The 24,678-nt window shown below is 50.6% G+C and overlaps 1 protein-coding gene across 1 annotated transcript in view; it reads left to right on the top strand.

The window, feature by feature from the left end:
- Positions 1 to 24,678, top strand: part of LOC123766262 (coiled-coil domain-containing protein 22 homolog) — a 202,955-nt gene that overhangs the window by 62,476 nt on the left and 115,801 nt on the right. The gene's annotated exons all lie outside the window — the stretch shown is intronic.

The following is a 24,678-nucleotide window of genomic DNA, read 5'->3' on the forward strand; positions in this document are numbered from 1 at the left end:
TCGACCACAACCAGATGTCCTAGCAAGCAGCCTACCTTACTCACCTGCTGTAGTCTCTGGTGTACCCATCTGCTGGGGCCTAAGAGCTGTTCCTTCATTCACTTAAGGGGCCATTGCTTTGTTTAATTCCATTCATGTTTTACGATTGTGTTTAATCCTATCCATATGGAGTGTTACAATATTATGTTTATTATTGTATTTTGCCTGAGATGTGAGCCAGGGTTACCTTTCCTGGTGATCAGCTTGTGTTTACCTTGCTCGACTAGGGATGCCTGCTCTGAGGATTTCAGACTTCAACTGACGACGCAGCATTGCGTCATGCCCGGACGAAAGTGTTAATGTATTCTCTTTTAACCACTGCTCTCTGCAGAGCACCTTGAGGCGCTGGATTGAGGGTGCGCAGAGTGCCACATGGCAATCATAGTTATATCGTAGGATTCAAAACTGCCACGCAGTGAATTTGGTACTAGATGGATGCCAGAGGCCTCCAGTGATTGTCCGCCATTTTGGAAAAAAAAATCCCAGCATGCCCCACGGCTGAGGGCAACCTCAGTTTCAAGGTAGCAACCATGTCTGATGCATCATCAACAAGCTCCCGGTCTACAGTCAGCCGATGTGTTGAAAAACGATTCTCGGATGCCGAAATACAGGACATGTTGTTTGATGAAGAACATATTAGTGACATCAAAGACTACAGTCCTGGTAAAGACCTAACACAGGCATCTGACACTAGTGATACAGACATTGAGGTGGATGATGTCGAGAGTATGAACAGTACACGCACCTTGCCTAGCCTGCCACGTCGCCCTAGGTCAACACCACTGGATTTACCATCACCATCTGTATCATCTTAGGTGAGTCTACTGAGTGATAGTATAGGTGATGAATCATTTTCTGTGTTTAGTGACATAGTTTCAGATACAAGCAGTGCTGATGAACCAAGTGCAAGTGGCTATGGTGTCACTGGGTGGGGATTTGCTGCCCCAGCAACACACCGAGGCATGCGCCAGTGTCACGTGGCCTGAGGACAAAGACGACAGTGAGCCTTCACCATCAGGTGTTGGTGGTAGGCCTATACAATGCAAAACAGCCTCATCTCCTGACATACGCAGTTCTAACACAAGACGACGGAGCAGTGTTGTTGAGGCCCATGCTGGTAATGCTCATGCTGGTGTAGGCCTTGGTGTTGGTGCCAAAACAAAAAAAACACGGGTGTACTTGTGTGGGAGAATTGTGACAATTTTGTCCCACAAATTTCAGCATTTGATAATACCAATGCTGATGTGATACCCTTATTTTCCTATACAGTACTGATGATGATATGGCTGAAATTAACTATTTTATGGCATATTTCGATCAGCCATTCATGGATCATCTCATTGCAAAGACGAACCAATACGCTTTGCAGCGCATTGCCTCTGGAATTTTTCCTGCCTTTCGAATGATACATTGGAAAGACATGACTATTGAGGAAATGTATGTGTTTTTACCATTGTGAATGATGGTGAGGTATGTAGAAAAACATGTGATCCAGGATTATTGGAACAAAGATAGCCTTGTTCCAACCCCCTTGTTCAACAGGTTCATGTCATGTAATAGGTTCCTGTTGCTTCTCAGGTGCCTGCACTTTGAGAACAATGAAAATGAAGACATACATGACAGACTGTGGAAAGTGCAGAAGATATTGAGTGAATTGAGAGGAAAGTTCATTGACTGTTTTGTACCAGCACAGAATGTCGTGATTGATGAATCGCTAGTTCTCTTCAATGGACGACTGACATTCAAGAAGTACATACCATCGAAGCGGCACAGGTTGCGACTAAAGTTCTTCGTGCAATGTGACTATAAAACTGGTAGAGTCATGTTATGATATTGTGTTGAGGTACAGACATTGTCATACCAGGTCAAGATCTACACGGGTTCTCAGGTAGTGTCATCTTGAGGTTATTTTGAGAAGATTTCGGGGCATTTTAGTGTCCCCGCGGCTCAGTCCTCGACCAGGCCTCCACCCCCAGGAAGCAGCTCATGACAGCTGACTAACACCCAGGTACCTATTTTACTGCTAGGTAACAGGGGCATAGGGTGAAAGAAACTCTGCCCATTGTTTCTCGCCGGCGCCCGGGATCGAACCCGGGACCACAGGATCACAAGTGCAGCGTGCTGTCCGCTTGGCCAACCGGCTCCGGTCATGGAAACACTCATGCAACCGTTGCTGAACAAGGGGCTTATCCTGTACACTGACAACTACCAGCCCCTTGTTGACCCGATTCCTCCTTGACCACAACACCAGCATATGTGGCACTGTCAAGACACACAGGAGGAAAATGCCAGTGTTTGGCATTGATATTGCAGTAGGTGAATGTCAGCTGAGAAAGTGTGATAAAATGTTATCCGTGCGCTGGAAGGACAGACGTGAGGTGAATATTAACTATTTACACCAGTGCAATGTTGGACAGTGGCAAAGTGAATTTTGCAGCAAGGGTGAAAATGTATAAACCTGAGTGTGTCATTAACTACAATGTAAATATGCGTTTAGTAGATAAATGTGACATGATGGTTGGTGCCGTCGAGTGTGTGTGAGAAAATCTCTGAAGTGAACCAAGAAACTGTTTTTCCACCTTGTTGAGATTACAGTGCTGAACTGTTTCAACAAGTATCTCATGAAATCTGCCAAGAGACCACCAATCTGTATATTCAGTGTTGCTCTAGTGTCGCAACTACCAGGGAAATATTGGGTGAAGGGCTGTGTTGTGGAGCGTGGGGTGCCAGCAACAAGGCCTCACACAGTTCCTGATAGACACAAGTGTAAAGAATATCTTGCTGTACACAAGCTTGGTTATATGCCAAACACAAACATGTGAAAAGAGTAAACGTTCCTGCGTTGTTTGCAAGAACACGCAATGTAAGTAACAGAAGCGGTGATCCATCTGCAATTGGTGTGTTGAGTGCAAAGTTTCCTTGTGTGCCATTGATTGCTTCAGTGACTATCACACACTCGCACAATACTAAGTGTGTTGATAGTGTAGTATATAGTCTGTGATAGTCTACAGTGTGTAAATAAGTTGTAAATGTAAATAATTGAACATGTAATATAGAAAATATGAACAATGTTTGTGGACACATTTGTGATACATGTAACACAGTTTCTTTGAACAGTACTGATGTTCTACTGCCTGAATATTGTAAACGTGTTCAATATACATAGGATTAGCCAGAAAAACAAAAGAAATGCATTTGTAATTGTGTAGAACAAATGAACATAAAAATATTTGTGGCAACTTGTGCTTGTTGAATACAGCGCGCGACTGCCTCTGTGAGTCTCCACCATGGGCGTCCACCAAGCCATGATATCACACCCCATTTTCTGGACACCCCTGTGGCCAAAGTAAGTATAATTGTGCAATATTTTCAACATATATGTGATCAAGGAAGGGCATTTAAGGCCACGCAATATAGTGGTTAATGGTGGGTTTGCATATCTTCCTTCTTCTGACAAATTTGGACTGTGTTTGTAATGATTTATTTGCAATGCTTTTGTAGTGTCTTGTGTGCCAGCTTGTTTGCATAATGTGCTGGGCAGGTAGTTTCTGTTATATGTGGAAGGTATGTTTACCTCATATTCTCTGTTCACTGGTACAGGTTCGTTTCCTCAGCTGATTCAGAACTGGATTCTGCCTGCTGGCAGCTTCACAGGTTGTGATTCTGCATTTTTGAGCTTTGTTGGTTCTTCCTGATTGAACTGACATCTCTGAACTCTTCAAAAACACGCACTAGGACTGGTCGAGGTGGAGGGTTTCTATACCTCTTCCCTTCCCAACCCCCAGCCCCCCCCCCAGCCCCCCCCCCCCGGTTTAGCTGTTGCTCCAGGTCCTAGCTCGCTTGGAGACTTACCAGGGGAGAGTAGTCCTTTTGGCCCCATGGTGGCCGGCCCAGCCTTGGTTTCAGGTGCTGCTTGCTTGGTGTCTGAACCCAGAGGTTTTCCAGCAGCTCCACCTCTTTCAGCAAATCGGTCTGGTCTGTTACGAGACTGGTTCGATCTTCTACTCGAGTCTTCGCGTTTGGTCTTTTTGACTCGAGTCAATCACCATCTGTATGGTGATAAGGTGGCTTCTTTGATGGGGTCCCAGCTGCAAGCTTCGTCTCAGCGGAAGTATGAAGTTTCCTGGTGGTCCTTCCGTTTCTTTTTGTCTCTTCGTCGCTGTACTTCACTTTCTGTTAAGGTTGTTTTGTCCTTTCTCTCATGGCTGTTTCAGGACCGTCATTTTATGCCAAATACTGTCACCTCATATCGTGCGGCGGTGGTGGAGCCGCTGCAGCTTGCTTTCTGTTTTCATGTTACTCCTGCACCATTTCGCAAGCTGTCTCGGGTGTTGTTTCACCTCCAGGTGGCTCATGTGCTACCTGAGCTGTCCTGGTCTTTGGACACAATGCTCTCTTATCTATCTTCACCTCAGTTTGTTGTAGTCCCTAAGTTTCATGCTTGTTTTTCTAAGGCTCTTTTTTTTTCTTGGTATTGGTCTCTGGGGGTCGGGTTGGGGAGCTTCTTGCTCTCCTCAGGCGCGAGGGTTTCTGCTCTTTGGTTGTTGTGATAGGTTTGTTCGTTTACAGCCGTCTCCTTTTTTTCTGGCGGAGAATGAGACTGCTGCTTTCCAAATTGGTCCTTGGGTTATTGATGCTTGGTTGGTCAGGCCGGGGGTGCATCATGTGTTGTGCCCGGTTGCGGCTCGCCGGCGATATTTGCGCACCATGGCCTCTGTGACCGGGGATGCGCTTTGGGTTGATCCAGTTTCTCTTCTTCCCCTGTTCTAAGGGTCTCAAGTTATCCTTAGAGTTATTCAGTCCAGCCAGCCTGCGGTCTATCCCCGTGCCCATGAAGTTCGTAAGTTTGCTATGCTGGCTGCGTCTTTGGTAACATGTCATAAGCTGACATTCGGGTGCAGGGTTTTTTGGCAGTCGAACAGGGTCCTGGCTGCATGCTACCTCATAAATGTTCCTGAGCCAAGTTGGGCCTGTGTCGCTTTGGGTCGGCAGTTGCAGCCTATTGTCTCGACTTCAAGTTGAGGTGCGAGCACCGACCGCCTCCCGGGTAAGTCCTTCTAGTTTTCACCTTTGGTGATGTAGCTCTGGGGAGCCGAAGGGGCTTCCCCTCCCCCCCCAGAAAACCAGCGTTGAATGTAATGAAACACCATTTTCTGGGCGAGACCTGGAGGCTCCTCGACAACCCCTCTTCCCCCGGTTGGCATTTTTCTGTGGGGAGCCCCTACGGCTCCCTGGAGCTTATCGGGCTAATGTATGTTATATTAGACCGAGACATTAGCTAAGAAGTTCAGACCTACCAGGGACCAGCGCCAGAACCTGGACCCTTTAGAGAGGTTTCAGGGAGCAATGGCCCTGGAAAACCCCCTTGTGGTTGGTTGGGGTTTTCCTTATCTGCCATCGACCGGGGTTAGCACCCAAAAAGGTAGGAATAACAAAACAAACCCCACATGGTAAAAAACTAAAACAAAAAAACGAACAGAGAGGTAGAAACTCTCTTCAATCCCAAGGAAACAAGCAAACAAGCAAACATCACACTTTACTGCCGCGCCGATCATCCACACAGCCCTTCCCGCCCAGAGAGCGGGAGGGGGGAGCCCCGGACCTACCGCGCTGGCTGCCTAGCATCAGTTCGTAAGCTAATGTCAACCGGGATAGACGCTTCTCTGGCCTCAGTTTCCTAGGCGATGTTTGCCTTGTGTGGCGTTCACTGCCGTGTGTTGTGTTGTGCGGTGGCCAGGAGTACCTCATCAGTGCTGGGGCTGCATGCACTTAGGGGCTTCCTTCCCTAAGTGCCCTGTGAGTACTGTCCCTGCATGACAGGGTTATCTTCCCTGGGGCGTTCGGGAACCATTCCCGTAGAGGTTCATGCTGCTTGGCATTTGCCTCGCCCTTGGGGCCAGCTGGGGCTTGGGGCCCTTGTTTGGCCCTGGGTAGGGACTGGTATTGTGCTGGTTAGGGCATCAAGATGTTGTGCGACCTGCCACCTAACCCTTAAAGTGCGCATCACTTCATATGAAGTGTAAATCGTTTTACCAGTCAACTGCGCTTCACTTCATATGAAGTGTATGGGTACCGCGCACGATTTGAATGGCCCGCGGTGTAGCTGGGGGTCCCATACGCTGCCCAGGGGCTCTAGTAAACAGCGGCCATTTTGAAAAAAAATCCCGCTCACGATCCGAAGGCATGGGAGGCCTCAGTTTAGCGAGAGTCACCATGGCGAGCGCACGGTCAAACGCCTCACGGGCACGCACCACTCAGTCCCTCACCCCAGAGCAAATAGCCCACGAATTATTCTCTGAAGGTGAAGAAAGTGTGTTTGACAATTCAGACAACGATGAGGATTATACACAGTTGTCGGGTGATAGTAGCAGCAGCAGTGAAAGTGAGAATGACCGCCATGCCATGGCGAGGCCTATACGCTCACCGATGCCTCCTCGCCCAGTTTCTACCCCAATTCTACCACGACCTCACAGTTCCTGTGGATATTTTCTGTTTGAGGGTGACGAGTCAGAGGGAGGTGACTCCTTTTCTGGGTTTAGTGACTCAGATCAAAGTTTTATTGAGCCTGTGGCTGGTACCAGTGGTGTAACTGGGCGAGAAATTGTCACGTCAGCAGCATCTCGCCCGGCCAAGCGCCACCGCATGGCACCACATGAGGGACCAAGACCCTCGTGTTCACGTGCACCCACCTCACGTGCACCCACCTCACGTGCACGTAGCCGCCGTGCTTCTCGCAGACGGTATTCAGCTCCTGGTCGCCGGTATGCATCGCTTCCTCGCCGTCTTTCCTCTGCATCTCGCAGGACGCCTGGTGTACTTGAGTGGAGTGATGGTGACGATTTTATTCCTAATATTCCTCACTTTGACGATAAAGATGTAGGGATTACAAACCTTTTCCCTAATCAAGGTGAGGACATGGCTGAGATGGAATATTTTACAGCATTCTATGATGAACCACTCATGGAATACATTGTACACCAAACGAACCTGCATGCTGCTTACCTGATTGAGAGGGAAATCACAGAATTTTCACGACTGCAGCGTTGGAAAAATACCACAGTGGCGGAAATGTATGTGTTTTTGGCACTCTGTTTGTTGATGAAGCACTGTCACAAACATGCAATAAATGACTATTGGAGCAAGGACAAGACAATACCAACACCTTTATTCGGGAAATATATGTCACGAGACAGGTTTCAGATACTCGTCAGGTGTCTACATTTTGGAAGTGTTCAGGACCGAACACCTGATGATAGACTGTGGCGAGTGAGGCACTACATGAACGATGTTATTGGAAAATTCAGAGATTTTTACGTACCAGCACAGAAGCTGGTGGTTGATGAATCTCTCATACTTTTCAAGGGACGTGTTCCATTCAAACAGTACATTCCCTCAAAACGAAACCGATTTGGCCTGAAATTTTTTGTTCTTTGTGATTGTGAGACAGGATACGTGTTACACATGATTCTGTACTCGGCTAGTGATGTAGACATTCCCGGTAACGACGAACATGGATTCTCGGGGAGTGTAGTGAAGACCATCATGGCTCCGTGGATGAACAAGGGACACATTTTATACACAGATAATTACTATACAAGTCCCTTGCTAGCTCGGTTCTTGCTAGAAAATAGAACCGGATTGGTTGGTACAGTAAAGCCACAACGAAGGGAAATGCCTGTGTTTGACAACGACATTGCAGTTGGTGAGTGTCAGAGAAGGAAAAGTGATAACATTCTGTCAGTTCGGTGGAAAGACAAAAGAGAGGTGAACTTGTTGACAACAATTCATGATGGAACAATGGTGAACAGTGGGAAAGTGAGCCATAAAACAAACGCACCACTATATAAGCCAGACTGTGTTTTAGACTATAATATCAACATGCGGTTGATTGATAAATCAGACATGATGATTGGCACTGCAGAGTGTGTGCGGAAGACATGTAGGTGGACGAAAAAAGTGTTCTTCCATCTTGTGGACATGAGCATGCTGAACTGTTTCAACATGTACCTTGTGAGAACTGGACGTAAGCCCACTTTCCGTGACTTTGTATTTGATGCTGCAATACAGTTATTAGGAAAGTTTGCAAAAGATGTCCCAGGTATTCAGCGGCCCATCATAAACCCACTGTTGCAGCATGCTGGTACTCCACGCCTCGCTCACACTGAAGGCTTCCTAGCACACAAACTTAAGTATTTGCCACCTGGTGTGAAGCGTGCAATAGCCCAACGTGATTGCTTGGTGTGTAAAACAACGACACGTAGAGACAAGAAACGGAAGCTTGTGCAAACATGGTGTGAAACGTGTGGTATCCCATTATGTGCTGTCGACTGCTTCAGTGACTACCACAGTCTAGAAATCTTCTAAGTGTGCTTCAAAGTGTGTATAGCATGTGCGAGTGTGTAAATATGTAAACATATAAGCAGATAGCGTGTGCGTGTGTGTAAATATATACAAATATAAGCAGAACATACAATATAATAGACTGTAATGACATATTATATTGCCGTAATTGAAAACATTTGTGTGCGCCTGTGTATACTCAAATATGCAACAATTATTGATACAAAATATGTTCAAACAGTATTTGAAACACAATTAGTGAAAAAAAATTAGATAAAATGCGCTTAGACATTGTAAATAAATAGCGCGAAAATATATTTGTGGCAACTCTGGCTGTTTGAGGACCGCGCGCAACACCTCCCGGGCGTGTACTGCATGAGCGAACATGCAGATTGTGACGTCATCACCGAGCTTCTCGGCTCTATTGCAACAAAAGTAAGTACAATAGAATTTTTTTTTTATTTTTCCCGTGATCAGTGAACAGAACTTAACAGATTAGCAAAAAAAAAAAAATTATTTTTTTTTTCAAAATGACATGCGCCTGTGCGGATGGCAGGATATTAGACCCCGAGCATGTTAAGGGCTAAGCAGCGACCGGTTCCTGTTGCCTCTGGAGACGGTGTACTTTTATGGGGTTTTTCTTTTGTTTTTATTTTCATTTTCCTGGTGTGGGTCTGCCTACTGTGGCTATAGTTCCACTGGTAGTGTTTGGTGGCCCTCTGTTAGGCCCTGTGATTGTACACGTCGCAGAGGTTTTCAGTGTTGTCCTCTACCCCCTTGTTATTTTTGGGTGTTTAACAGGTTAGCAACACCTTGCCCGGGCTTCCCGTAGTTGTTACCCCTACAGGCCCTGGAAACCCCTGTCGAAGCTCGGTGGACCATTGAATGTGTCTTCAGGGTTCCAACTCGTCTTGTACGGGATCGTTGGTTGTTGTGCCCTTGTCTCCGGGTGACAGTCGCCACTTTTACCTCCATCATGTTGCCTGTTGGGTCACTGACATCTGGACCCGGAGTCTTGCGAGAGATGCAGGCGATGAGTCACAATAACGTGGCTGAAGTATGTTGACCAGACCACACACTAGAAATTGAAGGGACGACAACGTTTCGGTCCGTCCTGGACCATTCTCAAGTCGATTGTTCATGGTCTTGCGAGAGAGATTCTCTGCTTGCTCTCCAGTACTCTCCTGAAGTTATTACTGTTCAGAGTACAGGCCGCATCCGTGTTGAAAGCTCGGTTAGGTTGCTGCAACACGCTAGGTTAGTTTCCCACTTGGATGCCCCGGGGCCGCCCCGTTTTGGTTCGGTAGTTCGCCCCTTTCCCTCCCTGTTCCCGGCTCCTGACTATCTGCAAGTTTCGGGGTCAGGGCGGGGTTTAGTTGGGGCTGAGACTCGGGCGGTTTTCAGGGGCTTCTCCGTTCGGGTTGAGGACGGAGGTTTTCAAGCCTGTTCCTCCTGCCAAGGCTACTGGGTCTTACCAGCGGCCCTTTCTTGCTGCCTTTCCCATGGACTCTTCCTTTTCTTTAAGGGCGGAGGGCTTGGAGGACGGCTCTGCCCCGGGGTCCTCTGTTGCAGGTTCCTGGGGCTGTGCGGGATGCCTGCTAGCAGTTCTGGGGCGGTTTGCCCCTGCCTGGGTTTTCTGCTTCTGGGCAGAGTTTTTCGTCTATCCAGTCTGCTTGCTTCCCACTTTTGCTGGCGTGTTTTCGTATCTTTTGCGTCGGTCACAGCCCTCTGTTCTGGTGGCCATTTTCTTCTGCCGGTTTCCCGGCATGGCCACCAGGGCGGTGTTGCGGTTTGTTTACATGTGCCTGGGTGTGCGAGCGAGCGAGCGTCTTGGGTGAGTTTTTCACCTTTTTCAGGGGGTTTTATTCTCCTGTTGTCGTTTCTTTGCTTTCTGGTGTTTTCTGCACGTTTCCTGTTCCTCTGGGAATGTTTAAGTGTTGATTTTACACCGGCTTTTCTGTTTTTGTCTGTTTTGGGTCTGGGCCCTTGGGTTTGGGCTCAGTGGTCATGTCTGTTATGCTTGCTCCCACACCTTGCCCCTCGGTTTTCAGTCTGTTTTGACCGTTTTCCTGAGGGGTTCTGTCTGGCGGCTGTACTTTGCCTTTCTGTGGTGTAACTTCGCCGGCAAATGAAATGGTTTGGGCTCCCCCTGGTTCGATTCCGGGTTCCTTTGGGTTCTTTGGTTTCGTTCCGGAAGTTTCTTCCTCTTGGGCCCCCGTTGTGGGTTCAGGGGGCTTTGTTGCCTCGTGTGTGACCCGGTTCTGCCTTCTGGGGTTCCGAGATCTTCCTGGCTTGCAGACTGATCTTTCTGTGGGGAGCCCCTACGGCTCCCTGGAGCTTATCGGGCTAATGTATGTTATGTTAGACCGGGACATTAGCTAAGGAGTTCAGACCTACCAGGGACCAGCGCCAGAACCTGGCCCCTTCAGAGAGGTTTCAGGGAGCAATGGCCCTGGAAAACCCCATATGGTTGGGGGTTTTCCTTATCTGCCATCGACCGGGGTTAGGCACCCAGAAAGGTAGGCGTAACAAAACAAACCTCACATGGTAAGAAACTACAACAAAAAACCGAACAGAGAGGTAGAAAACTCCCTACAATCCCAAGGAAACAAGCAAACATCACACTTTACTGCCGCGCCGATCGTCCGCGCAGCCCTCCCCACCCCGGGAGGGGGGAGCCCCGGACCTACCGCGCCGGCTGCCAAGCTCCAGTTCGTTCGCTAATGTCAACCGGGATTGACGCTTCTCTGGCCTCAGTTTCCTAGGCGGTGTTTGCCTTGTGTGGCGTTCACTGCCATGTGTTGTGGTGTGCGGTGGCCAGGAGTACTTCATCAGTGCCGGGGCTGCATGTGCTTAGTGGCTGCCTTCCCTAAGCGCCCTGTGAGTACTGCCCTTGCGTAACAGGGTTATCTTCCCTGGGGCGTTCGGGAACCATTCCCGTTGAGGTTCTTGCTGCTCGGCATTTGCCTCGCCCTTGAGGCCAGCTGGGGCTTGGGGCCCTTGTTTGGCCCTGGGTACGGATTGGTATTGTGCTGGTTAGGGCGTCAAGGTGTTGCGCAGCCTGCCACCTAAGCGGCGGCCGGTTTCTGTTGCCTCTGGAGACGGTGTACTTTTGCGGGGTTTTTCTTTTGTTTTTCATTTTTCTTGCCTGGTGGGGGTCTGCCTAAGGTGGTTATAGTTCCACTGGTAGTGTTTGGCGGCCCTCTGCTAGGCCCCCGTGCTTGTACACGTCTCGGGGGTTTTCAGTGCTATAATCTACCCTCTTGTTATGTTTGGGTTTCTTAACCGGTTAGCAACACCTTGCCCGGGCTTCCCGTAGTTGTTACCCTACGGGCCCTGGAAACCCCTGTCTGGGCTCGGGGGACCATTGAATGTGTCTTCCGGGTTCCAACCCGTCTTGTACGGGATCGTTGGTTGCTGTTCCCTTGTCTCCGGGTGACAGTCGCCAATTTTATCTCCGTCGTGCTGCCTGTTGGGTCACTGACACCTTGACCCGGAGTCTTGCGAGTGATTCTCTGCTTGTTCTCCAGTACTCTCCTGATGTTATTTCTGTTCAGAGTACAGGCGGCATCCATGTTGCAAGCTAGGTTAGGTTGCTGCAACATGCTAGGTTGGTTTCCCACTCGAATGCCCCGTGGCCGCCCCGTTTGGTTAGGTGCTGCTCGCCCCTTTCTCTCCATGTTCCCGGCTCCGGACCGTCTGCGTGTTTCGGGGTCGGGGCGGGGTTTAGTTGCGGCAGAGACTCGGGCGGTTTTCGGGGGATGCCCCGTTCGGGTTGGGGACGGAGGTTTGAGCCTGTGCCTCCTGCCAAGGCTTCTGGGTCTTACCAGCGGCCCTTTCTTGTTGCCTTTCCCATGGACTCTTGCTTTTCTTTACGGGCGGAGGGCTTGGAGGACGGCTCTGCCCCGGGGCCTCTGTTGTTGGTTCCCGGGGCTGTGGGGGTTGCCTGCTAGCAGTTCTGGGGCGGTTTTGCCCCTTCAGGGGTTTTTCTGCTGTTGGGCGGCGTTTTTCGCCCTTCCAGTCTGCTAGCTTCCCACATTTGCTGGCGTGTTTTTGTGTATTTAGCGTCAGTCACAGCCCCTGCTGGCGGCCATTTTCGTCTGCCGGTTTCACGGCGTGGCCACCAGGGCGGCGTTGCGGTTTGTTTACATGCGTCTGGGTGTGCGAGCGAGCGTCTCTGGTGAGTTTTCAAAAAATTTTCAGGGTTTTTGTTCTCCTGTTGTCGTTTCTTTTGTTTTTCTGGTGTTTTCTTGCCGTTGCCTGTTCCACTGGGAACGTTTGGGTGTTGATTTTGGGTCTGAGCCTATGGGTTTAGGCTCAGTGCCCCTGGCTGGTATGCTTGCTCCCACACCTTGCCCCTCGGTTTTCGGTCTGTTGGGACCGTTTTCCCAGGGCGTTCTGCTGGGGTCTGTGCTTTGCCTTTCAGTGGTGTTCTCCGCCGGCAAATGTGGTGGTTGGGCTCCCCCTGGTTCGATTCTGGGTTCCTTTGGGTTCCTTGGTTTCGTTCTGGAGGTTTCTTCCTCTTGGGCCCCCTTTTGTGGGTTCAGGGGACTTTGTTTCCTCGTGTGCCCCGGTTCTGCCTTTTGGGGTTCCGGGGTCTTCCTGGCTTGCAGGCTGAGCTTTTTGGGTCTTGGCACATGTTGTGGTTGTGCTGGAACTTTGTGGTTTTGCTGTCGAGGTGGGCCTTTTGATGCAGTTTTGTGCCTTCTTTGCCTGGCCGGCGTAGTGCTCTCTGCCACTAGTCGGCGGCTTGTGCTTTTACAATCTATGTCTTCACCTAGTTGTGCTTGTGGGGGTTGAGCTCTGGCTCCTTGGTCCTGCCTCTCAACCGTCCATCAACAGGTGTATCGGTTCCTGTGCCTCTTGGGCTCTGTCATGTCTACATGTGACATTGTATGGGGGTCAGTCTCGTTACTTGTGTGAGAAGTCGCCACATTACTTCCTAGTGCTTTCCCGTTCCCATTCTGACACTATAAAAAAAAAAAAAAAAAAAAAAAAAATTCTATCTGTGGCTCTTTTGGGTACTTGGTTTCCACCTGTGTCCCCTAGTGCGTGTGCCCCTTGTGTTACATAGCCTGTCCTTATCAGCCCTGTCGATTCCCTTGGGTATCTTGAATGTGGTGATCAGGTTGCCCCTCACTTCATATTCCAGCGAAGTGTGGTTTCATTCCCGTAGTCTCTCCTCATGACTTCGGTAGTGTACTTTTTCTTTCGGAAGGGGTTCTGTTCCCTTCTCTGTTGACTGGGCGCTGGGGGAGCAGCTTGCTCTGTTGCCTCTCGCTTGGTCCCGCTGTTGGTGGGCGCTTTGGGTTGTCTTCCGGCCTCTGCTGGCGTCGGAGGACGGCTTCTCCCCCTTGGGGGGGGTTCAGAGCTGGCGGGGTGGGCTTCTTCCCCTGCGCTTCGTCATTTCCTCTTCGTGGGTGCGTGGGGCGTGGTCGATCCGCCCCATCCTTCTGGGCTTCCCGTCTGCTCTTTGCAGTCATGAGCTTTTCCCGTCTGCTCTTTGCAGTCATGAGCTTTTCCGGTCTGCAGTTCTTCTGGACTACTTCAGTATGCGCCCTGGATCCTCTGCCCTCCTCGGAGGACTGTTGTCTCCTGTTCGGATTCTGTTAGGGCCGGGTGCATAGATGGTGGACCTGGACCTCCAGGTCACTTCTTGGCACGTTCCTCTCCAGTTTTTCTGGGGCTAGCACGGTTGGTAATTACCTATGTGTACTTACCTAAGTGTAGTTACAGGATGCGAGCTACTCTTGTGGTGTCCCGTCTTCCCAGCACTGTCATATTATGCTTTGATTATGATTGTCATATTGTCATATAGTGATTGTCATATGTCATAATATGTCTTAATATGATTGTCATATAATGCTTTGGTGGTGGGGCTTCAGGTTTGCTGTTTTTATTGCCTTCCCTATTTTGTTAAGGGCACTTTGTATACTCTTTGCATCTTTACCGGATCTTAGTGCCCTGTCTGCGTCTGAGATTCGGTGTCTGGCCTACCTCGACGACTGGCTGGAGTGGGCTCCCAGTCAGTCCGCTTGTCTGCTCGCCAGGGGATGGTTCTTTCCAGATCGCTGGGTTTGGTTTCCTGGTGATCTGGAGGTTTTTCCTTCTGTTTCCGTCCCGGGTTCGAACCTGGGCCTTGTTTCAGGCGCTTGGGCCCCTCATTGTCTTCCCTTCCAGAAGTGTTACTGCGGCTGTGGTCCCGCCTTTGGCTGTTCAGGAGGGGGTCCCGGGTTGCTCGGCGGTTGCTTGGGCGGTTGTGCGGGAGTTTGCACTTCGGCGTGCTTGTCTGCCCGCGGAGTCGGGTTTGGCTACGGCGTCGGTTGGTTCCTACGGAGACTCCCCTTCCGCCTCTTGCATTCCTTGGGTTCCTCTGGGGATCTGGTGTTGGTGCTGCGTCACCAGCTTCCTCTTTGGGGTTTTCGGGGTTCTGTGCCTTGGCACCTCCCCGAGCCTTCGCTCGATGTGTTCACGGACGGGTCGTCTCTCGGCTGGGGCTTTGTGACCAGTGCTCACCAGGTCGGCCGAGGTTGATGGAGTCTGTCTGTCCGTCGGGCTCACAGCCCGGTTCAGGTGTTCATGGCTGTCTGGTTTGCGCTTCGGAGGGTTTGGGTCACTAGGTACTCTACCATTCAGCTCTGTTTGGACTGTTCTCTGGTGGTTCTTGCTGGAACCACAGGGGTTTGGTTAACCGTGTGGTTCGTGTCCGGGGTGTGTCCTGCGTCCTGGTGGACAGCTGTCTCGGTTCATTCCTCTTCGTGGGTTGGCCAGTCGTCGCCGATTCGTTTTGTTGGCTCTGTTGGGCTTATGGACTCCTGGCCATGGACGTCTTCGGGTCGGCGTGGTCTAGGCATCGCCCGTTTTGTGGCGCCCTTCCCACCTGCGAGGACTTCAGGGTGGAGGCTTTCGGCAGGCCTGGTCGAGGTGGGGGGTACCTGTCCCTCTTCTCCCGGTCCAGCTGTTGCTTCGGGTTCTGGCTCGGTTGCTGCCCATTCCCACGAGAACAGTCCTTATGGTTCCATGGTGGCCGGCCCGGCCTTCTTTTCAGACGCTGCTTGATAGGTGTCCGTACCCGGGGCGTTTTTCCTGAGGCTTCGCCTCTTTCAGCAGGCCGAATCGGTCCTGTCCATGACTGGTTCGGCCTTCTCTTTGGCTCTTCGCGTCTGGTATTTTGACGCAGGTATCACCATCTCTATGGTGTTCTGGTGGCTTTGTTGACGGTGTCCCACCTGCGAGCTTCGTCTTGGAGACAGTATGACGTTTATTACGTTTTCTCGCGTTTTGTTTCCCCTCCGGCCTGCTCATGAGTCGCCTGAGCCATCCTGGTCCTTGTTCAGGGTGCCTTCTTATCTTCCCCTCAGTTTGTGGTAGCCCCTTCGGTTTCAGTTTCCTCCTCTTTGGTACTGGTGGTAGCTTTATTGGTGTGCAGCCTTTCTCTGTCCTGGCGACGGTCGAGACGGCTGCTTTCCGGAGGGGTTCTTGGGGTATTGGCACTTGTTTGGTTTGGCCGGGGGGTGCGTCCTGTGTTGTCCGGTTGTGCTTTTTGCTGTTGCCGGTGTACCGTGCCTGGGGATGCACTGTGGTTGATCCGGTTCCTTCGTTCCCTGTTTTCAGGGCTCGGGTCTCCCAGGTCGTCCGCAGTGTTTTCCTTCTTCCTGTGGTCTGTCTTTGCACCCGTGCTGTTAAGACGTTTGCAGCATTTGCTGCTGTGTTGGTGACGTCTCGGGCTCGTTTCGGGCGCAAGGAATTGTGGGTCGCACAGGTTTTTGGCCGCCCATCCATATGTGCGTCTGTTCTTGGGCGTTCTTGTTGCCTTGGGTCGCAGGTTTGCGACCGGTTGTCTTGGCTTTGCGTTGCAGAGTTTGTGGCGGCCGCCTCCCGGGTTAGCCCTTTCTTTTCCTTCTCTTTGGGTATGAAGCTCCAGGGAGCCGTAGGGGCTCCCCACAGAAAACCAGCGTTGAATGTAATGAAACGCCATTTTCTGGGTGAGCCCCGGAGGCTCCCTGGAAACCCTCCCTCCCACCGGTCGGCGGTTTTTTCGCGTTGTTTGAAGCTTAGCTTCCGAACTGGAGCTTGGCAGCCGGCGCGGTAGGTCCGGGGCTCCCCCCTCCCCCTCCCGGGGTGGGGAGGGCTGCGCGGACGATCGGCGCGGCAGTAAAGTGTGATGTTTGCTTGTTTGCTTGTTTCCTTGGGATTGTAGGGAGTTTTCTACCTCTCTGTTCGGTTTTTGTTGTAGTTTCTTACCATGTGGGGTTTGTTTTGTTACGCCTACCTTTCTGGGTGCCTAACCCCGGTCGATGGCAGATAAGGAAAACCCCCAACCATATGGGGTTTTCCAGGGCCATTGCTCCCTGAAACCTCTCTGAAGGGGCCAGGTTCTGGCGCTGGTCCCTGGTAGGTCTGAACTCCTTAGCTAATGTCCCGGTCTAACATAACATACATTAGCCCGATAAGCTCCAGGGGAGCCTCCGGGGCTCACCCAGAAAATGGCGTTTCATTACATTCAACGCTGGTTTTTTGGGTCTTGGCACGTGTTGTGGTTGTGCTGGGACTTCGGGGTTTTGTTGTCGAGGTGGGCCTTTTGATGCAGTTTTGTGCCTTTTTCGCCTGGCCGGCGTGGTGCTCTCTGCCCACTGGTCGGTGGCTTGTAATTTTTTTTTCATGTGTGTGTGTGTGTTTGTACACATGTACATGTGTACACTGTGTGTGTGTGCACATGCATATGTGCATACGCACGCGTGTGTAATATACCCTGTGTATATACATAATATATATGTGTATGTATACTTTTTCTTTCGGAAGGTGCTCTGTTCCCTTCTCTGTTGACGGGGCACTGGGGGAGCAGCTTCCTATGCTGACTCTCGCATGGTCCTGCAGTTTGTGGGCACTTTTGGTTGTCTTCCGGCCTCTGATGGCGGCGGTGGACGGCTTCTTCCCATATGGGGGGTTCAGGGCTGGCGGGGTGGGCTTCTTCCCCTGCTCTCCGTCATGTCATCTTAGTGGGTGCATTGGACGTGGTCGATCCGCCCCATCCTTCTGGGGTTCCCGTCTGCTCTATGCAGACATGGGCCTGTCGAATCTGCGGTTCTTCTGGACTTCTTCAGTCTGCGCCTTGGATTCTATGCCCTCGTCGGAGGACTGTTGTCTCCTGTCCGGCTTCTGTTGGAGCCGGGTGCCTGGTTGGTGGCCTTGGACTTCCAGGTCAATTCTTGGCACGTTCCTCTCCAGTTTTCCGGGACTGGCACAGTTGGTGGTGGGGCTTCAGGCTTACCGTTTTTGTTGCCTTCCCTATTTTGTAATTGGTAGTTGGTGTATTTATACATCTTTACCGGATCTTCGTGCCCTGTCTGAGTCTGCTTGGGATTTGGTGTCTGGCCTACCTCGACGACTGGCTGGTGTGGGCTCCCAGTCAGTCCGCTTGTCTGCTTGCCAGGGGTGTGGCTCTTTCCAGATCGTCGGGTTTGGTTTCCTGGTGATCTGAGGCCATTCCATCTGTTTCCGTCCCAGGTTCGGACCTGGTTGGGTCGTGTGTAGGGCTCTTGGGCCGTTCCTTGTCTTTCCCTCCAGAAGTGTTGCTGCGGCTGTGGTCCCGCCTTCGGCTGTTCATGAGGGGGTCCCGGGTCGCTCGGCGGTTGCTCGAGCAGTTGTACGGGAGTGTGAACTTCGACGTGCTGGTCTGCCCGCAGGGTTGGGTTTGGCTTCAGCGTCTGTTTGGTTCCTTCGGAGACTCCCCTTCCTCCTCTCTAGCAATCATTGGGTTCGTTCCTCCGAGGATCTTGTGTTGGTGCTACATCACCAGCTTCCTCTTTGGGGTTTTCGGGGTTCCGTGCCTTGGCACCTCCCCAAGCCTTCACTCGTGGCTGTCTGGTTTGCGCTTCGGAGGGTTTGAGTCACTCGATGCTCTACCGTTCAGCTCCATTCGGACTATTCTCTGGCGGTTCTTTGCCGGAACCACAGGGTTTCTCTTAGGTGTTTGACCTTTGGGGTTGGTCCCTTAGAGTGGCTCGTTTGCTGGATTCTCGGGGTTTGGCTGACCGTGAGGTTCATGTCCGGGGTGTGTCCTGCGTCCTGGCGGACAGCTGTCTCGGTTCATTCCTCTGTTTGCGGATTGGCCAGTTGTCGCCGACTCGTTTCGTTGGCTCTGCCAGACGTATGGACTCCTGGTCATGGACGTCTTCGAGTTGGCATGGTCTAGGCGGCGCCCATTCTATGTGGCGCCCTTATCCTCTGCGAGGCGTTCATGGTGGATGCCTTTCGGCAGGACTGGTCGAGTAGGGGGTACCTGTTCCTCTTTTCCCGGTCCAGCTGTTGCTTCGGGTTCTGGCTCGGTTGGAGCCCATTCCCACGAGAGTAGTCCTTATGGTCCCTTGGTGGCCGGCCCAGCTTTATTTTCAGACGCTGTTTGATAGGTATCCTAACCCGGGGCTTTTTCCCGCGGCTCCGCCTCTTTTGGCAGGTCGGACCGGTCCTGTACGTTACTGGTTCGGCCTTCTCAGCTTTTCGCGTCTGGTATTTTGACGTGGGTATCACCATCTCTGTGGTGATTAGGTGGCTTTTTTTTATGGTGTCCCACCTGCAAGCTTCGTATCGGCGACAGTATGACGTTCTTGGTGTTCCTATGCACTTTTTCTTGCTCATCGTAGGTTGTCTTCTCTTTTGCATTTGCTGGACTTTGCTGATCAGTCCAGCTTTTGCTGGACTGATCAACCAGGCTGTTAGACGCGGCTGCTCGCAGCCTGACGTATGAGTCACAGCCTGGTTGATCAGGTATCCTTTGGAGGTGCTTATCCAGTTCTCTCTTGAACACTGTGAGGGGTCGGCCAGTTATGCCCCTTCTGTGTAGTGGAAGCGTGTTGAACAGTCTCGGGCCTCTGATGTTGATAGAGTTCTCTCTCAGAGTACCTGTTGCACCTCTGCTTTTCAACGGGGGTATTCTGCACATCCTGCCATGTCTTCTGGTCTCATGTGATGTTATTTCTGTGTGCAGGTTTGGGACCAGCCCCCTCAATTATTTTCCATGTGTAAATTATTATGTATCTCTCCCGCCTGCGCTCAAGGGAGTACAGATTTAGGCTCTTTAGTCAGTCCCAGTAATTTAGATGTTTTACTGAGTGGATTCTAGCAGTAAAGGATCTCTGCACGCTCTCCAGGTCAGCAATTTCTCCAGCTTTGAAAGGGGCTGTCATTGTGCAGCAGTACTCCACTCTAGAGAGCACAAGCGTTTTGAAAAGTATCATCATCGGTATAGCATCTCTAGTGTGAAAAGTTCTTGTTATCCAACCTGTCATTTTTCTTGCAGTTGTGACGGCTACTTTATTGTGTTCTTTAAAGGTAAGGTCTTCTGACATGAGTACACCCAGATCTTTTACATTGCCTTTTCGTTCTATGTTATGATTTGCCTGAGTTTTGTACGTGGTTTCTGTTTTTATATTTTCAATTTTTCCGTAGCGCATGAGCTGGAACTTATCCTCGTTAAACACCATATTATTTTCTGTAGCCCATAGAAAGACCTGATCTACATCTGATTGAAGGTTTGCCGTGTCCTCTGTGTTGCCAACTCTCATGAAAATCCTAGCGTCATCTGCAAAGGATGATACAGTGCTATAGGTTGTGTTCTGGTCTATGTCCGATATGAGGATAAGAAAAAGTACTGGAGCAAGCACAGTACCCTGGGGGACTGAGCTCTTCACGGTTGATGGGCTGGATTTTATTTTGTTGACTATTACACATTGGGTTCTGTTAGTCAGGAAATTGTAGATCCATCTGCCTATTTTCCCGGTAATTCCTTTTGAACGCATTTTATGTGCAATAACACCATGGTCACATTTATCAAAAGCTTTTGCGAAATCTGTGTAAATTACATCAGCGTTTTGTTTGTCTTCCATAGCATCTAATGCCATATCATAGTGGTCCAGCAACTGCGACAGGCAAGAGCACCCTGTTCTGAAACCATGTTGTCTGGGGTTATGGAGATGCTGTGATTCCATGTATTTTGTGATCTTACTTCTTAGCACTCTCTCAAAATTTTTTATGTGCGATGTTAGTGCTATCGGTCTGTAATTTTTTGCCTCTGCCTTATTTCCTCCTTTATGGAGTGGTGCTATCTCTGCTGTTTTTAGTATGTCAGGGATAACGCCAGTATCTAGGCTTTGTCTCCACAGAATGTGAAGGGCCTGCGATAGTGGTTTTTTGCAGTTCTTGATGAATATGGAGTTCCAAGAATCCGGGCCTGGTGCAGAGTGCATAGGCATACTGTTTATGGCTTCTTCAAAATCTAGTGGGGATAGGGCGACGTCTGATATATGATTTGATGTTGGTATCATATCCATGAAAAATTCATTTGGGTTATCAATCTTTAGTGCATTTAATGGCTCGCAGAAAACAGAGTCGTACTGCTTCCTCAGTAACTCGCTCATTTCTTTGTTGTCATCGGTGAAAGTTCCATCTCCCTTTCGCAGGGCCCGATACTAGATGTGGTTTTTGATCTTGATTTTGCATAGGAGAAAAAATATTTCGGATTTCTCTCTATTTCACTGATGGCCTTTTGCTCTCTTTGCCTCTCCTAGGTTTTGTATGATTCTTGTAGCTTGAGTTCAATTGTTTCTATTTCTCTACCTAACCTTCTTCGCCGTTCTTGAGATAGGGTGCGACTCTCAAGTTGTTCCGCGATTTGTTTTCTTCGCCTATATAGGGAACGACGTTCCCGTTCCAATCTGCATCTCTTTCTCTTTTTTCTTAGGGGTATGCGGTTTGAACATATTTCTAGTGCTACTGAGCTTATTTTTTCCAGGCACTGGTTCAGATTTGCATTTTCTAGCTGTTCTTCCCAGTTTATTTCTGTGAAGTCCTGGTTTATTTGCTCCCAGTTTATCTGTTTATTATTGAAGTTGAATTTGCTGAAATCTCCTCCACTGGGAATCTGGACTGGTTTTGAAGGTCCATTCCCCATGGTTGTCAGAATTTCAATTAAGTTGTGATCTGAGTAACAGGTATTTGTAATCATTATGTTCTCGATCAACTCATCATTATTAGTGAAAATGAGGTCCAGCGTGTTCTCCTTCCTAGTTGGTTCTACTATTTGCTGGTTTAAGGCAAACCTATCGCACATCCATAGCAGGTCATTTGCATGTGCCTGTTCATTTAGGCTACTTCCTGGTATTCTTTCTGATATTACTGTATTAGCCAGGTGCTTCCATTTCAGGTGCCGTAGGTTGAAGTCCCCAAGCAGGATGATGTTCGGAGCTGGATTTGTGAGGTTTTCCAAGCAGTGCTCTATTTTCATTAGTTGGTCTTTAAACTGCTGAGGGTTTGCCTCCGGTGACTTATATACAAGGACAACAACTACATTTAGGATCTCTATCAACACGGTTGAGACGGCTGCTTTCCGGAAGGGTTCTTGGGTTATTGATGCTTGATTGGTTCGGCCGTGTGGTGCGTCCTGTGTAGTCTGGTTGCGCTTTTCTGTGGGGAGCCCCTACGGCTCCCTGGAGCTTATCGGGCTAATGTGTGTTATGTTAGACCGGGACATTAGCTAAGGAGTTCAGACCTACCAGGGACCAGCGCCAGAACCTGGCCCCTTCAGAGAGGTTTCAGGGAGCAATGGCCCTGGAAAACCCCATATGGTTGGGGGTTTTCCTTATCTGCCATCGACCGGGGTTAGGCACCCAGAAAGGTAGGCGTAACAAAACAAACCCCACATGGTAAGAAACTACAACAAAAACCGAACAGAGAGGTAGAAAACTCCCTACAATCCCAAGGAAACAAGCAAACAAGCAAACATCACACTTTACTGCCGCGCCGATCGTCCGCGCAGCCCTCCCCACCCCGGGAGGGGGAGGGGGGAGCCCCGGACCTACCGCGCCGGCTGCCAAGCTTCAGTTCGTTCGCTAATGTCAACCGGGATTGACGCTTCTCTGGCCTCAGTTTCCTAGGCGGTGTTTGCCTTGTGTGGCGTTCACTGCCGTGTGTTGTGGTGTGCGGTGGCCAGGAGTACTTCATCAGTGCCGGGGCTGCATGTGCTTAGTGGCTGACTTCCCTAAGCGCCCTGTGAGTACTGCCCTTGCGTTACAGGGTTATCTTCCCTGGGGCGTTCGGGAACCATTCCCGTAGAGGTTCTTGCTGCTCGGCATTTGCCTCGCCCTTGGGGCCAGCTGGGGCTTGGGGCCCTTGTTTGGCCCTGGGTAGGGATTGGTATTGTGCTGGTTAGGGCGTCAAGGTGTTGCGCAGCCTGCCACCTAAGCGGCGGCCGGTTTCTGTTGCCTCTGGAGACGGTGTACTTTTGCGGGGTTTTTCTTTTGTTTTTCATTTTCTTGCCTGGTGGGGGTCTGCCTAAGGTGGTTATAGTTCCACTGGTAGTGTTTGGCGGCCCTCTGCTAGGCCCCCGTGCTTGTACACGTCTCGGGGGTTTTCAGTGCTATAATCTACCCTCTTGTTATGTTTGGGTTTCTTAACCGGTTACCAACACCTTGCCCGGGCTTCCCGTAGTTGTTACCCTACGGGCCCTGGAAACCCCTGTCTGGGCTCGGGGGACCATTGAATGTGTCTTCCGGGTTCCAACCCGTCTTGAACGGGATCGTTGGTTGCTGTTCCCTTGTCTCCGGGTGACAGTCGCCATTTTTACCTCCGTCATGCTGCCTGTTGGGTCACTGACACCTTGACCCGGAGTCTTGCGAGTGATTCTCTGCTTGTTCTCCAGTACTCTCCTGATGTTATTACTGTTCAGAGTACAGGCGGCATCCGTGTTGCAAGCTAGGTTAGGTTGCTGCAACATGCTAGGTTGGTTTCCCACTCGAATGCCCGTGGCCGCCCCGTTTGGTTAGGTGCTGCTCGCCCCTTTCTCTCCATATTCCCGGCTCCGGACCGTCTGCGGGTTTCAGGGTCGGGGCGGGGTTCAGTTGCGGCAGAGACTCGGGCGGTTTTCGGGGGATGCCCCGTTCGGGTTGGGGACGGAGGTTTGAGCCTGTGCCTCCTGCCAAGGCTTCTGGGTCTTACCAGCGGCCCTTTCTTGTTGCCTTTCCCATGGGCTCTTGCTTTTCTTTAAGGGCGGAGGGCTTGGAGGACGGCTCTGCCCCGGGGCCTCTGTTGTTGGTTCCCGGGGCTGTGGGGGTTGCCTGCTAGCAGTTCTGGGGCGGTTTTGCCCCTTCAGGGGTTTTTCTGCTGTTGGGCGTCGTTTTTCGCCCTTCCAGTCTGCTAGCTTCCCACATTTGCTGGCGTGTTTTTGTGTATTAAGCGTCAGTCACAGCCCCTGCTGGCGGCCATTTTCGTCTGCCGGTTTCACGGCATGGCCACCAGGGCGGCGTTGCGGTTTGTTTACATGCGTCTGGGTGTGCGAGCGAGCGTCTCTGGTGAGTTTTCAAAAAATTTGCAGGGTTTTTGTTCTCCTGTTGTCGTTTCTTTGTTTTTCTGGTGTTTTCTTGCCGTTGCCTGTTCCTCTGGGAACGTTTGGGTGTTGATTTTGGGTCTGAGCCTCTGGGTTTAGGCTCAGTGCCCCTGGCTGGTATGCTTGCTCCCACACCTTGCCCCTCGGTTTTCGGTCTGTTGGGACCGTTTTCCCAGGGGGTTCTGCTGGGGTCTGTGCTTTGCCTTTTAGTGGTGTTCTCCGCCGGCAAATGTGGTGGTTTGGGCTCCCCCTGGTTCGATTCTGGGTTCCTTTGGGTTCCTTGGTTTCGTTCTGGAGGTTTCTTCCTCTTGGGCCCCCTTTTGTGGGTTCAGGGGACTTTGTTTCCTCGTGTGACCCGGTTCTGCCTTTTGGGGTTCCGGGGTCTTCCTGGCTTGCAGACTGAGCTTTTTGGGTCTTGGCACATGTTGTGGTTGTGCTGGGACTTTGTGGTTTTGCTGTCGAGGTGGGCCTTTTGGTGCAGTTTTGTGCCTTCTTTGCCTGGCCGGCGTAGTGCTCTTTGCCACTAGTCGGCGGCTTGTGCTTTTACAATATATGTCCTCACCTAGTTGTGCTTGTGGGGGTTGAGCTCTGGCTCCTTGGTCCTGCCTCTCAACCGTCCGTCAACAGGTGTATCGGTTCCTGTGCCTCTTGGGCTCTGTCATGTCTACATGTGACATTGTATGGGGGTCAGCCTCGTTACTTGTGCGAGGAGTCGCCACATTACTTCTTAGTGCTTTCCCGTTCCCATTCTGACACTCAAAAAAAAAAAAAAAAAAAAAACTTTAATTCTATCTGTGGCTCTTTTGGGTACTCAGTTTCCACCTGTGTCCCCTAGTGCGTGTGCCCCTTGTGTTACATAGCCTGTCCTTCTCAACCCTGTCGATTCCCTTGGGTATCTTGTATGTGGTGATCAGGTCTCC

Source organism: Procambarus clarkii, chromosome 9 (assembly GCF_040958095.1).
Source record: "Procambarus clarkii isolate CNS0578487 chromosome 9, FALCON_Pclarkii_2.0, whole genome shotgun sequence".
NCBI lineage: Eukaryota > Metazoa > Arthropoda > Malacostraca > Decapoda > Cambaridae > Procambarus > Procambarus clarkii.